Genomic DNA, 12,682 nt, shown 5'->3' on the forward strand with positions numbered 1-12,682 from the left:
TCCGTAAGGAAACAAAATAAGTCTCCACGCCAGAAGGTGGCAACAGTCTGTATTTGTGATTTAAAACCTGTAGGATTAGCTAGGATTAGCTAGGAAGCGAGGAAGAGCTGCTGTCGTACAGATTTGGCATCTCAGTGAATCATGCAATTCAGTTGGTCAACAGTTCAACTGCGTATAATGTACCGATGAGACGAAGATGAAACAAAAACAATAAAAATGTAGTTTATTTTCTCTTAAACTGGTTCGCTGAGATGATCGCCCAATCAGAGGAGCCCGTCTCACCGACTCCACCAACGCTCCAGCATGCTCAGTCAGCTGAAAGGCCCCTGACAGTGTAGTATTAAACATCTCTATCAGTAATCCTGGTGAGAAACATGCACCGTCATGCCTTGTTTGTAGGTACAAGCCTTTACAAATGACTTTGCACCTTGACTCAAGCACCAACAGTGGCTGGCATTTTCTATCTACTTATCTATAGAGTGAGGAAGTGAGAGAAATGTCTTGGGGATAACACAGATAACAGAAATAACATCCAGTTTTCACTTTCAAGATTTGAAAAGGTATGTTTGTTTTAAATTGTCTAACTACAGCTTCTTTCCAATGCCAGTCACTCTTAAAAAGGGCGTCAACTAAACCCCTAAAGATCATTTCGAGATCATGCCATTGTGAAAAAAAAGAAAGAAGATTCTGTATAGTGAAACAAAAACAGCCAAGCAGAGCTCCACCCAGATCCCTCAGATCTGGATCAGTTTCCTTGAGACGTTTCCTTTTTCTGGTAAATGGGTGGGATTCCCGATCCCGTCCCTCCAGGGGAGCACAAGTGCCTGAATAGCTGATGTTCCAATCAGACCTCCTCCGCTTTCATTCGGTGCCAGACCATTTCCTCTTCTGCGTACGGGTCCCGAAACTCGATTCTTGCTAAATGTTGTCTGCGTCAGGGAACTTTAAATATTTGCGTCCAGAGCAGGCCCAGATTCTGGAAAATGTGTGATTTATGTTCCCATTGGCCGCTGGTAAAGAAACTACAGTGACTCATTTTACTGGTATGGTAGTGGATGACTGAGCTGGAAGCTTTAGCTTAAATAGAACCTATAAACCTGTCTCTCACTCTATGACCTGACCGGTGGACCGTGCCAGAAAGAATCTGAACAAACAGCGGTGACCCTGATCAAAGACCTTGGAGGACGAGCAGGGGTATCCTTGTCCAGTCGCGGGGATGTAATTCAAGGTGGAATGCATCAAGTTGACCTTCTCGTGACTCGTGCCCATTATGAATGTCTAATGTGTCCAGAGTGTCTGTCGAGTGAAGCATTTGGGCCTGCTTGGTGATAAGTGATACATCTGACATTGATCTGCTCGGCAGCCCAGAGTGCTCCATTGTTGGGCCCCCGCTGCACCTGACGTGAGATGCTTGCCAGCGCCGCACTCCCTTAACAGAGCTTTAATTGTTTTGTATTCCTTACGCATTCTTGGGCTCGCGGTTTCACATGTGCTCGCACACTCATCGTCGTCGGACCTTATTTTTCCTTTTCCGACGAAAGCGCTTCGCTTGGCGAGCAGTACAAATAAATACGAGCGTGTGGGAATGTGGCCTTTTCGGGGGAAAAGTGAAACCACATTTTATCCGAGCAGAGTCGAGCGAAGAGGGCAGAGGCGCCGAATAAAAAGTTGCACCAATATTTATGGTTAAATGAATCGAAAGAAAAAGTCATAAGACACACACTTGCATCAGCTGTTTCATAAATATTTTTCTGTCATCATCTGGAACTGTCTTGCTTTTCTTTTTTTCTTTTTTTTTTACTTTTGGATATTTTCTGGCATCTCTGACAGGACCTCATTTACTCCGTCAAGCTGGGAAACGGGGTTTCGGACACGGGGGAAATCTGGAGCTCCTCTGCTCCTCTCATAGCTAATTAGTGTGTGAACTAATTGCGCGGCTAACTTTAGCAAAGCGGCAGCCTAGTTCCATCCGCCCGCTATCTATAAAGCAAGTGGGGAGGGAGATGGAGGAAGAGCCTGCTGGTGACATCCTCGCCCCTTTTAGAAATTTTCTAACAAGAACTTTCACCTGGGGAGCCTGCAAACGGGTCCGGCCTGGTGCAAACGATCTTTTGTCGGATTGCGGAGCGCTAAAGGAGACTTCAGACGATCAAGCTGCCAACATGAAAACGACATATGTACTTTCTCACCTTGTGGTATTTGTCTATGCAAAAGAGCACAGTTTTGATTTCGTAGATAATTTTGAGATATCATCACGCGGACTTTCTTCCTCTATCCGAACACACAACACAACATGCCAAACCTATATGTGGCTCTCATGGCATCATTAAAAGAGAACCTTTTCTACCAGAAACATCACCCTTTGAAACTTCACGTTTTCATAGGATTGTCTTTCTACACAGGGTAAATACACAGATCAGGCATAACATTATGACCACCTTCCTAATATTGTGTAGGTCTTCCGTGTGCCTCCAAAACAGTTGTGACTCATCAGAGAATGGACATGGGCCTTCTGAACGTGTCCTGTGGTGTCTGGTAACACAATGTTGTTAGTGGGGGTCTTAGGGTCCTATGGGTTGAGGGGAGGGGCCTCTGTGGATCATCCCACAGATACTTGATCAGTTTGGGATCCAGTGAATTTGGACGCCAGGTCAACACCTTGAGCTGTTTTTTATGTTTTTTCCTAAAGCGCTTTTTTTTTGTGTCAGGCTGCATCCTGCTGGGGATGGCTGCTGCCATCAAGGAGTGTCATTGCTATGGGGTGGGGGTGTCTGGTCTGGTCTAGGTGGGTGCTACAAGTCCATACGAATGAATGCCGGGTCCAAAAGTTTCCCAGCAGAACACTGATTTGTCACAAGATGGTCAACGCTGTTTACTTCTCCCGTCAGTGGTCATAATATTGTGGCTGATCGGTGTGTGTAATAATGCAACTGACATTGACCTGGAATTTCAGTTCTCTGAGCCTCGCAAACTAAACTTCATTTATCTCTGTTGGATTTGGGTTGAGGGTGATATCTCAAATATCCTTTTTCTTTCGTTTAGCTCTTTTTGCAGTTATTGAATTTACTTCTAACTTCGTACGGCTCATACCATTTGACCCTCATAAGACTGCATGCTGAGCGAGCCAAGTCAGACAAGCACTTCACTCTGCTTCCATATCTTCAGATGGAAAGGCTTCACACACGTTCTCATTTTCGCTGCTCGATAATAATGGCTCTTGTTTGAAGCTTTTAAACACTGCTCCCTTTGTGGCAGATGAAACCAAAGGTTTGTCTGAGGTGAGCCAGAGGCTCTGGAGGTTCGTCGACCTAGACTTCCCCCGATCGCTCTCTCAAGGTTGAGGCTGATGAAGAAAACAGGCTCCAGTTTCCGAAAGACCCCCAGCCTGCCGCCCTCCTTCCTACTGCTGAGAGGATGTCGACAGCCAGAGTGTCTGTGCTGAGGGTTAAGTGGGTGGATGGAAGAGCTGTCCTCTGACTTATATGTAATCCATCCAACATACTACAGGTGACTGGGGTGAATGATATGAAAGAAGATTATGATGGATAGATGTAAAGTCAAGGCTTGTAGGAAGCAGTGGATCGGGTTTCTGGGAAAGTGAGAGGAAGGTCATAAGGGAGGGTGGCAACTTGAAAGAAGTGGAGCACAGTGGGACTCAGAGTCTAAAAGTTTCAGAAGGAGTTATCTGGCAAAAAAAGTATCCACACCCTGCACTGAATGAACTTCTTTTTAGAGATATAGAAAGCTAAATCACTAGGCAATGCAAAACGGACCCAGATGCACAACACAGATCCAGGTAAAGACAAGGCTAAGGTGAAGGAAGAGTATGTAGTGTGGTGCTGAGCTGCACTGGAGATCCGGCATTCGAGGTGACTGGTAATGATCCTGGCACACGGAGAGGTGCGGGCCACAGACAAAAAAACATAATGTAATGTTCTTAGATGGCCGGGATTAGTGAGCTACAACACAGGTAGACACAACAAACTGGCGTGGAGTGGTTGAGAGACACTGCTGGGTTTGATAGATGGCGTGCAGGCCGATTGCAGAGCAGGAGCTGATTGGATTACAACCACCCGGAGACTCTCACTCAGAGGCAAAACAAAACACGTAAGGGAGGGGAAAAAAAAAAAACAGAAACAAGTTATAGAGAGCCACGGCGAGCTGTTTCTGTTGTTTCTTATCCCATGCAGAAAAAAAGAGTGAGAATACATGATCCATTTGGGATTATGTGAGCCCTATTTAACAACTCCAAAAGTCCCCTCCTGTAAAATATGGTTACGTACCATGGGATCCTTATAAAGCTCGCCTCTCGCTGTTGTCATCTCGGCAGCGCCTAACCCCAGGCCAATTCAAAAATGGGCAAAGAGGTGGAGCGTGAGTGGAGTTGAGGGTAGGCTAGCTAGCAACCACTAAGAGCAGCCACGTCCTCAATTACGCATAACTAAAAGCCATAAAACACTTTAAATGGGCAATTTATTTCAGAATTAAACCCTTTTACGTAACGAAACACATTTTTGACTCACTTTTAGAGTCAGCCTCAAGTGGCCATCGAAGGAACTACAGTTTTGGTACTTTTCTTTTTTTTATATATATATGTAAATGCTATATGCTATAACTTCCAAAATAGTTAATATACATTTATGTTAGTTGAGTTTTTAAATGGTATCTATCTCAGGCATGAGTAGCATCAATTTTCTGAATGACACAATGCACATTTTTTATGTGTAAAATGCAAATAATAATATTCAATAATGGGTTTTCGGAACAAAAGGCACAAACAAAGGGAAAGTCTTCTTGTTCCTAAACACTTATTGTGACAAAAAAAAGAAAAGAAAAGAAAAGCAGGAACTCCAGACGTGTCAGTTTCCTCCGTTAGCTGACAGCGATCTGTAAAAATGTTCCGCCCTGAAGGTGGGACACTGATGGCTCATGGCCTCAGGTGTGTCTGGGCTCCTGTTATGCTGATGACTTTTTACATAACGCCACAGGTTAGGAATCTCTTCACCAATCAGGTCCCATTGTCGATTATGCAACAAGTGTGGGATTAGATTTTCATTTCATGTAACCGTTACCATTATCTGATCCTGACTCCCCGTCAACCATTTTATCGTAAGTTGTCATCTGTTCCGGCACCTCTCCACCACCTATTTCTATATCCAGCCTCGGTATGTTGTGGCCTTACCCCTGTTGTGAGACAGAAAGAAAACAGCTTCATTGTTAATCAACGAACTCTGTAGAATAATAAAGAGTCGGCTGAAAGTGCTTCCTGAGGATTTTGTATGAGGTCAAATGCGGTGGTGACAGACCCACAGTAGTTTCTTCCTGTGCTGATTAGATAGCAGTTTGCTGTCTCTCTGTTCCGTGTGAACTATGCAGTGTCCTGTACGCACTGAGGTTAGACTAGACGCTCATTTAAATTTATAGTATGTTATTTATACTTTCTTTTCTGACCTTGTTAACTTTCTCTAGACAGTCAATTCATCAAATCAAGGCAAAAATGAAAAAGGAATTGCTTCATCTGCATTTCCACCTCAGGAACTTTCCTAAGGGACGAGGGAACCTTAAAGGGGAATTACCGTTTTTTTTACAACCTGAACCTTATTTCTGGCATAAAATACGATCATTTATTCACCTATAACTAAATAACGTATTATCTGCCGCGAAACTCATTCATTTCACCAATATTTTGTTATGATACACTAGTGCTATTCCCCGTTGAGTCCAGAGTTACCTGTTATCATCATCCGGGGTCTGTAGATTGACCTACTAACCTCTGACCTGGATGATGTCATCTCTGAGCGCTGCACGCATCCTGCAACGGTCGGATTGTTTACCTGTAATTTGCTACTGCTATTTTTTTTGCAAAATGGCTGAATATTTTCTCTGATTCTCAGGTTGTGGACAACGACTTTGTTTATGATGGACGTCCTTACCGTTTTGATCCGGAGTATATGGATGAGGAGCTCTTTGAAAGGGGGATGCGGAGGCAGAGAGAGGAACAGCTGGCCAAAGAACAACAAACCGCTGCACGTCCGCAAATAGATAACAGGTAACTCTGGACTCAATGGGGAATAGCACTAGTGTATCATAACAAAATATTGGCGAAATGAACGAGTTTCATGGCAGATAATGTGTTATTTAGAGGCTGCGTTTCGGTGCCCCAGTCACTCCCACTATATGGATATATATTAAGCTCAAGGGAAATTATTTTACTTCCCAAAAACTCTCTGCTTGGCGTTACTACTTTGGGGGAAGGGCTTGCGGCAACAAACATTAGAGATTGGTCAAGCTCTCACAGCATTTTATCTCACGATGAATCTCCTTCCGGTCAATAGCTTTAAAAATCTGTTTATTGCTAGCTGTTGTCAAATGTTACCATTTGTGTACATCATTATCGTGCAGTCTTTTGCATTAACGCCACCTACTGGACTGGAGTGGAGTAGGTTGGTGTATGGCCGCGCACAAAACTTATTTTGCTTTTTAATTGCATTACCTCTTCCCGGATCCTTAGACTGCAGTGGAAATGCAGACAACCGGTGGTTTGAAGGAATCTTTTAGTTAATTGTCAAAAGTTCTTGACACTAAAAGTTCCCAGTACTTTGAATGAAAACACGGTATGTCTGCTTGATATTAAATGTTGGACCAATCAGATTTGTTACTCAAAATTGTTGCGGGGTCCAGATATACACAAAAATATAAAAATGTATTTGCATACGGATTGTTTGCTCATCTATAAAGATGCACAGTGCAAACAAATAAATCCACAAACGAATCTATTTTTTTTTTTAAAATGTCTTTCATTTGCCATTCAAACTGTTTAAACTATTTTGAATGTTTGAATGTCTCTGTATATTTAACATCACATTCATGAGCAGAATGCACAAAGAGCCTCAGTATTTTCTCACATATACTCAGCATACATAATGTGGGTGCCACATGGGCAGCGATCGGAGATGGCATTACACACCCTCTGAGGCATTTCCTGCTTTCTTCGTGGCTTCATGTGCTAATGCCCATTAATCCTGGCAAACTTGCAGCTTTTTCTGTCTCGGCGTCTCATATCACAAAGGCTTTCTCTCTCTCTCTCTCTCTTTCTCTCTTCTGTCTCACAGTCGTCGCACTGAACTGAAAGCAGCAAAGCGGGGCTCCCAGTATTTCATAGCCGATGGTGGAGATAAGCTTTCTCTTGTGTGTGTGTGTGTGTGGTGGCGTGCATGCACCCAAAAGCTTGTGTGTGCATGTTTGAGAGGAAAAATAGTGTTTAGGGCCTGGCCCCGGGGAACAAACTGTCTGGGAACTGTAAAACTGATGCCAAGCCAGTGTCAAAATTTGTCTGTAAGCAAGTGCTAATAGAGGTTTAAAGACACCGGATCAAGAGCTGAGCACAGTGTTCCGACTCTGTAACGCATTTGTACTGTACTGTTGTGTCTACAAGGCTTGATCAAAAGGTTTCCAAGCCCTACACTGTATGCATGTGTCATCTAATCATAACTAGCATGCACAGTCTCAGCCAAATCCATAATGAAATTTATTATGGCTGCCCTCATTTTTCAATTAAACAACAGGCTTTGTCTGCACGACAGCAAAATGACTGGGCCTATTTTTGGCATCTCCTCTGTCATATTGCCCTTTGACACCATAAACACCAGACATCATTTATCTCCTATAGCGTGACTCAGATCAGCAACCGGTGTTTGCCGCGTCTCCTCCGCAGTCTGCCACAGATAAGCCTGCCCGTGCTGTATTACACAAGTGGGCCCACGCTAATGTAATGATTGGAAAAAAAAACTTCTCTTGTGTTCCTGCTTCTTTGTCTTCTGTAAAGTATCTCTGAAGTTTTTTTTTTCTTTATCCACGTGCAGGACTTTTTACAAGCAGCTGTTTCTCCCGGTGTCAACCGCGATAAATGTCCTGGCCCATCTGGCTGGTTTTAAAAACAGTTTGAGTTATTATTATCCTTGTTCCACTGTTAACAACACGGACTAAAAAGACATCAAATGATTAGATGTTTTACAGTAGTTCATACAAGATATATAAAAAGATATAAAAATACTAACTTAAACCTATTTATCCCTGCCGCTTTGACCTATTTATATAGATTTTTTCAAATATATACTGACATATATTGTGCTCTCTTATCTGCACCTTACTGTATTTTGTATAAACTGTAACCACATAGGAGATGACATTAAACTCTTGTTGTACTGCGTGCATTTCTGATTTAGGAAGACAGAATTTGCACAGTAACAGGAAAATGAAGCCCTCACAGGAAACAGGTGGGAGTAAAAATAGTAAAATACACAACAGTAACTGTGAAATGTTGTGTATTAACACATGTCTGTGTGTGTGTATTACGTCTGGACATATGTTTAAGCTTTGTCTAAACTGCTGTGCTCAACAAAAAGCCTCAAACGGTTAGTGTGAGTCCCAGACTTAAAACCTGGAGAAAGTGGAGAGGAAACATATGCTGCAGAAATCTGGAAACTCCAAGAAAACTTGATGCTTGCTCCGACCCATAGTTGTTTTAAACAAATCACTGGCTTATACAGTATTTATTTATGTTTCAGACTGCACTGTAGTTGCACAATAAATGAGTATTCTTTAGGGCTTCTTGTAGACGTTTCATCCAAGTAGTGGGGCTGTTTAACAGTAGAATACTTGTAACTGGAAGAGTCTGCTCTCATCACGCACTGCTGTGTAGAGTTGCTAAACAAAAATGGTTTTGGAGGATGCGGGCATCGATCCCGCTACCTCTCGCATGCTAAGCGAGCGCTCTACCATTTGAGCTAATCCCCCATCTGGTGTCGACGGGCAAAGATGTCGCTAGCTAACCCTAATCCATCATAAATGATGACGAAACTAAGTCAATGGACAGCCATGGAGGAATTAAAAGTTCATTTTACATTTTCCTTAAGTCAGTGAACTCCAACTATGCTGTTCTGACCCGGTATTAACAAGCACCCCTAGGGTTCAGTGATTTTCTGTCATCCAAGTCATGGTATATCCCCAAAAAAACAAGCTTAAACAAGGGCAACTGGACTTGTAGGGTTTTAGCTCACATTTATATGCAGTAATATGTTGTGTTCCCTGTTACAGTAGGTTAATAAAGCATGTTGCCTTGTTATCAATAACAGTTACGGCCATGTTCAAATGAAACCAACTGGCAAAGTAGTGTGAATCATCAATTTTTACGTTAAATGACAGCCAGTAGTGTAAAAAGATTTTCTTCAAAACACGACAGTCACAAATGGAAGACCAAAAAAAAGTAAAAACAAGGGCTTATGTATGTACATAATGAGAGGGACATAAACACAGCTAAATGCAGGAAATCTTTATCTGGAGGTTAGGAAGTCATTTTGTGTCTCCCACAGCACAAGATGGCAACTAAGATAACCGCCTGTTTTTGAACAGAAACCATAATCCCCTCGCGTTGCCGAGCGTCACATGACATGTCCGAGCTCTGTGAGCCTGAAGATGTTATTGAATTACACTAATTTAATCAGATATGGCTTTACAACTACAGCTGAAGTAGAATGGGTCAAATGACAGAATCCAACGGGCATTATCGTGTCAGCACTAGATTTAAACCTAGATATATTTTGAGAATTATAACAAGTGACTAAACTCTAGCTCTCACCAGTAATATAATTGTTTTTCAGGCTTCCTTGTAAGTTACGTTCATGACCGCTGACATGGACTCAAAACTATTTGCACTATGAGACTTCCACTTAGACGAAAAATGGCCAGGCATGCCCTCACACGTACAGGGAAAAACTGTTATTAGCCCACTATAATTTCTTTCACTGAAAACTAGACGCCGGCACGTTGACGGAAGAGGAACGTTAAGAGACAGCTTTGGCATTGTTTGTCTGTTCGGCCGATACCTGAGGGGGAAATCCTTATCACTCCCAGGATTTGAGCGGTTTCAGTTGACAATGAAGTCATCGCGCCGTGAGAAAGACGATATTATATAGAAAGGCGGTGAGGCTAAGCCTATCCCCTGGGGGGTAATCACTGGGGCCGCGACCTTGCCTTCACCAAAGGTAGCAGTCACCAGATGACAGCAAGCATGAGAGCTATAAATCAAAATGTGAAGGAAAGATCATTTTTTATTGAAGGAACTGTCCAGACAAAGGAGCAGGACTCACAAAGTATTTCTCAAGAAAATGAGGTCACGCATTTAACTGTAAAACGTATTGTCAGTTTGAAAGCAAATGTGAAAATGAAAGTTATGAGCAAATAGCTGCTCCAGATCTTCCTCATGACCCAATTTGCACTCAGCCATCACAGATACATAACAGATTATTGACGCAGAGGAAAGACTGGATCACTGATAAACATCAAGGTAACCAAATGTGTTCTAAGATGTTATTAAATTAAATTTAAAACAACAATGTCTAAGCAGAGAGTTGGGCTTAGATAGACCTTAATCATCCACAAGGGGAATTGCTTGGTCACAGTAGCTCAATTGCACATAAAAAAACACTAGTAAAAGAAAAATAATTGTTAAAAAATAGAAATAGTAATAAAATAAAATAAAATAAAATAAATAGGCTAGCATTCTCCATACAATATAAGACATACGCATACATTCGATGAGGCTTGCAGCAGATAGCATAGCAACTTTTACAGCTCAAAATTGCAATGCCATCAAGCTACAATGGCAAAAGAACTAAGACATCTGTATAGACTGCAGCATTTTTATTTTATGGGGAAAAAAATACAAAACTGGACTTGTTTTAAAACAGGAAAACTCACAGCAGGTAGTCAGGAAAACCTAAGAACAACTCCTAAGAGGACGAACCTGACATTGAGCTGGAACAATCTGACCTCAGCTACTGTCTGTAAATCTTACGAGGACTTTTGAATTCCACAGGTTACAGAGATCACCTGGAGGTAGACTGATGTTTTACTGATTGAGCGAACAGTAAAAAAAAATGTCAACGTGACAGTGAGGAGGGGGGATAAAAGTGTATATGCCCGATATGGCTTAACAAAGAGAAGCATCATATTGACGGCAGAAGGGTGAACATTCTGTCTAAAGGATGTTTTTAGGTACTTTTAGGATGAACTGAACATGAATTGTGTCTTTTGAACATTTTTCTTCTGCGTTTCTGAAGAAGGAGTTACATTTATGGCTTGATTAATCTTTGTTATGGCATCTTGGTTTTTTAAATGTAGGGTCTTTGGATGTGCTGTCTCTCTGGGGATAAGGATGGATTTTAAAATGCAAAGAAAAAATAATAATATTAATTTAGCTGATGAAATCATTTAATTAGAAGTTATTTAGTACTTTGATGTTTTGTATAACATAAATGTTTGAGGGAAATTAAAATACGTAAACTCTTTTTTTTTTTTATATTTTATATTTCTAACGTTGGTGTGGATTAGTTTCCTGTTATTATATAGTTCTACTGCTTATCTCACATTTGTGAAGCACAAATAAAGTTTTTTATGACTATTCTTATTCATGCATTTTGATTTTGGATTAATTTTTGTTGCCTACTTTAAAATCTGACTGCGGACTATGCACTCCGGTCATGTGAGCCGAGGAGCGACGCTGCGCCGGGGAAAATGCGTAACGTCACCGGTGAACCAGGACGCCGTGATGGCGAAGTTGCCAAGTGGGGCATCGTGACAACAGCCCAGCGAAGTGTTAAGGAAAAACTTTTGTCCGCTTTTAATGAAGAACGACTTCTCTACAGCGGCTGCACGGAGCCGAAGATTGGCCCATGTGCTCCCTGCGAGGACCCCCTCAAAGACAAACTGTGAGTGAAAATAGCCTTAAATTGCACAAACCTAAATCCTTGCGCGCGTGTGTGTGTAATGAGTGTCGGGTCGTTTTTAACAATGCGGCAGGCTGCTGATCCACACGGCAGGTGTGCTGCAGGTACCCACACAGTGCAGTCCTGAATGACAGAGATAACTGCTTCCAGGCAAATGCTGAGAGGAGATAATAACAGAGAGATGGAAGGGGCAGGTTGCATAATGAGGATCATGGGCCAGTGAGATTCACTTATGATTATGAGCTGGCATGCGTGTAGCGTGGCATATGATGGACAGAAGGAACATGAAGTTCTGCTTCCCGTGATGACACATAATTAACTCTGACCCTTTTGGAATTGATCTTACATAACTGGGACATCACCTCACAAAAGAAAGAAGATGGATGTTGTACTCTTGACTTTGCAGTATCAATTCAACCTATTTATAAGAAAAAATAACTACTTGACAGGTTGTTATGAAACAGCAGCAGATGGATGAAGGACGTGGAAGTGCATTTTTTTGTTATTCACAGTTGACTTTCACACTGGATGGAGTTTTCATGATTGATGCTGAATATTACCACAAACCAACATGCTAAGTTTTGCGTCCATGATTGACAAGGCCCCTTTGGCACCACTGCGACTGTTCCCACTGTTGCATACTGAATTAAAAGGGTAGTCTGGCATTTAGCACTTCTTTACTTGCTGGGCGTTAGATAAGAAGAGTGACAACTCTGTTGCTTATGAAGCCACGGCCAGTAAGCATAGTTAAGTATAAAGAGTTGAAATGAAGGGACCAGTGGACTTGGCTGCGTGAGAATACAGCGGTGTCTCCTGGAAGTCACTGGTCCACCGTATAGGCGGAATAGGCTTCTGTGTTAATTTGATGTCTTAGCTACGGCGACAACCCAGACCCT

The sequence above is a fragment of the Chelon labrosus genome, assembly GCF_963514085.1.
Source record: "Chelon labrosus genome assembly, chromosome: 14".
Classification (NCBI taxonomy): domain Eukaryota; kingdom Metazoa; phylum Chordata; class Actinopteri; order Mugiliformes; family Mugilidae; genus Chelon; species Chelon labrosus.